Here is a 3,322-nt window from a genome sequence, read left to right on the forward strand (position 1 = left end):
ACTGCAGAAGCTTAACAACAAGCCCCACTATTGATGAGGATTAGAGTAAGAAGCCATAAGCTCCCAATCTTCAAACCCATCCTTCCCTCTTTTGATGCCTCCAAAAGACATATCACCTTGCTGGAGGGCCTGACAGAACCTTAGCAGAGAACAGCCATTTCTTCCCCCAGCTCTCCAGTCCCCCTCATCTCATTATTGAGGCTGCCAAAAACTCATTTGCTCAATCTCCAGCATCGTGGACAGAAGACCAGCCATTTTAAAAGTGTGGGAACAGAACTGGCTCAGAAGAAAGGGCACTCTCGCCCCAATGTGCCACCCACATCACTCCTTGCAGCACAGCAGCCTAGCACCCTGCTGGCAATACGACTTAGTACCCAGTCAAAGGGGAAAGCATCACTGTCTATGTCTCGCCTATGTCCCTGAAATGTGGTTCTTAATTTATCGTTTACTTTTGTGTTATTGCCACCACAGTGCAGAACGGTTTCAGGGAATGACAGATCTAAGAGCTATGAATCCTGCTGTTTTGATATCAAACAATAGCTCCTACATTGGAACATACCTTAATTCTCTAACCCCACGTCAGCAGATGACATATGATGGGGGGAGGAGTCAGGATTTTCTATCCTTTCTTCTCTCTGAACAGCTATTACACAGAGGGGGCAGGAACATACTGGTTTTCTTTGCTCCCTTATCAGAGGATGTACAGTAATTTCTCATTTAACACTATCGATATGTTTCAGAAAATGACCGTGTTAAATGAAAACGTGTTATACGGGGTCAATTTTCCCATTGAAAATAATGGAAAAGGTGGGGGTTGCGTTTCAAGCGGTGGTGTCTGTTGGGGCCAGGACATAAGGTTGGGGGAGAAAGGGGACTGGGTTACAGCAGAGAGGAGAGGTGTTTGGCTCTGGGGAAGGGAAGAGGAGGGAAGGGGAGGGGGATTGGGTGGGGTCGGGAGTATGCCCCGTGATGAGTCTGCCGGGACCCGCACTGCGTCCGGCAAGGGGGGTCGCCGGGGAATGGCATGTTGAGCGGCAAACACTCCGTCGCTTTGCAGGGAGGCGGAGGAAGCCCCGTGCAGCCGCCGGCGACGGGCCAGCTGGGGAAACCCAGCCGCTGGCCTACAAGCGTAGGCGGAGGAGAGGGGGCAAGGTGTCTAGCGATGGGGAGTCAGTGGGGAACGGTGCAGCGAGGCCAGTGGAGGCCATGTTCAAAGGATCCCACCCGTGGGCCGCGTATTGAGCCCCGCATAAACCCAAACCACACCACAGGCCGCAAACAAACAAGCCACATGTTAAGTAGCCCTGTCCTAGCCGTTCCACCAGAGGCTCCGCCTCTTCTGGGAACACAGAGCTGGTTCCCTACCCACCTTGTTGGTGGGGCCGGGCAAATCTGTTGGCTCATCTGCTCAGAGCTCTGTGTGTGTTGGCCGCTGTCGGCAGACAGTCTACTGGGCTAGATGGACCTTTGGTCTGACCCAGTAATGGCCATTCTTATGTTCTTATGTGTATGTCTACTTGCAGTCTGAAGTGTGACTGCAGCAGTGATAGACATAGCTTTACCAGCACTAGCATAGCTAAAAATAGTGTAGATGCAGTGCCACAGCCATCAGCACAAATATATACCCATCGTCCCCAAGATGCTTGCACACAGAAACCTGAGCCACTGTATGACTCTGCTATTCTTAGGCATGCTAGTGCACACATGTCCACCCATACAGCAATTACATCCTACATTGCATATGAACACACCCTATGAGGTACGTTATTGGGGGATGGGGAACTTTCCCTGCCAGTGCCCAGGCTGTACTCCATGTACAGAAGATTCAGCCTGTACTTGCCACTATTAAAACACAAACCTGTGGTATAAAATGGAAGTGTTTATGGTGAATATGATTTGTGTTCAGATTCTGAATCAATTCAAACCCACAAAACAAAGAGATGTCTGTGGAAGCACACACAATTGCTTGTACTGAAGAGCTCTAGTCTCATCTCCTACATACACTGATGTTCAAACTTCAATATCAGGTCTAGGAAACCTTTTACTGACAAAGCCAGGGACTAAATCTTTTCAGGAGACTTTTCTGCCTCTTGAGTGGTGTTTCTCAAATGCTGCCACAATGGCTTTTCCTGCAGCCACTGCCTCCTGGGCTGTGAGGGAGGAGGGAGGGAGCAGTGGCTTCTACCCAAAGGCTGTCAGCAGAGGTTGGGCCCTCCCCTCTGGAGAAACAAAGGGTAGAGGAGCAGGCAGCCACTGAGTTCTCCTGTTTGCTAGACAGTGGGATCCAACTTCAGCCCTAGAGTGGTGTGCACCAGGCTCCATCCACAGAGCTTCCTCCACTGGGCATTGGACTCTGTTCCCTGGGTTCACATACACCCTCCTCCCTGGTCTCTGCTGCCTCCCCATTCACTTCCCTGTTCAGGGCTTAATTTGTTTCCTGGCTTACCAGGGTTGAGTAAATTTGTATGTTTGTTAATTTCACTTTTCACAGCCACTTACTTAGTAGTTAGCTGGGAGACTGAAAAGTGACAAACACTTTTCACGGCAGCAGACTTGCTAGGAAATGTTTTTTAAAAAAAGACCAAAAAAAAAGCAAAAGAAACAAGAAGAAAAACCAAGAACTTGCACAGCACCTTATTTGTGTTTGTTCTGTTTAGGTCTAGTAAAGAACAGACATAACTGTACATTAACTTTATTATTGAGAGCCAGAAAAAAAAACTCTTGACATAAATTACAATGATTTGAACATGTGTATGTGGATATTTTCTTTTCCTAAAGCTAGTTGAGCATGGGGACCAAAATTTAGGATTCCTGGGTTTTGTACCCATCTCCCTCACTTCCCTGCTATATACCTGGTCGTGGACAAAGCAAGCTGGGTTTTTCTGTGCCTCAGTTTCCCCACATTGACATTAAAGATAATGAGATTTGTGACGAATTAATTGCTTTTTTGAATCCTTAAGAGTTCTTGGATGGACGGTGCTACAGAGAGTGTGAGAATGTTATCACCAGTCACTAAGCAAGTGAGAGCCCCGTATCTTGCACTCTGTCCTCCCGCCAGAGCTTTGACTAGACTGAAACACAGAAAACAGGTACAGGCACGTTTCACTCGGAGGCGAAAGCGAGAAGGCAGCGGGGAAGCCATACAAGGGCGTTTCAGACATGCTGGATCCTTCCCTTTATAAGCGCCTCAGCCCCTCCCGCCGCCCGCGCACCCCTCCCCATGAGCTGGCTACGCGCCCCACGCCAGCCCCGGGGACTCCTCCGCAGGGCCTCCCGCCCCGCCTGCGCAGCCGCGCCGCCTGCAACCCGGCCCCGCCCGGCG

This window comes from Pelodiscus sinensis, chromosome 1, assembly GCF_052426305.1.
Source record: "Pelodiscus sinensis isolate ZL-2025 chromosome 1, ASM5242630v1, whole genome shotgun sequence".
NCBI classification, from domain to species: domain Eukaryota; kingdom Metazoa; phylum Chordata; order Testudines; family Trionychidae; genus Pelodiscus; species Pelodiscus sinensis.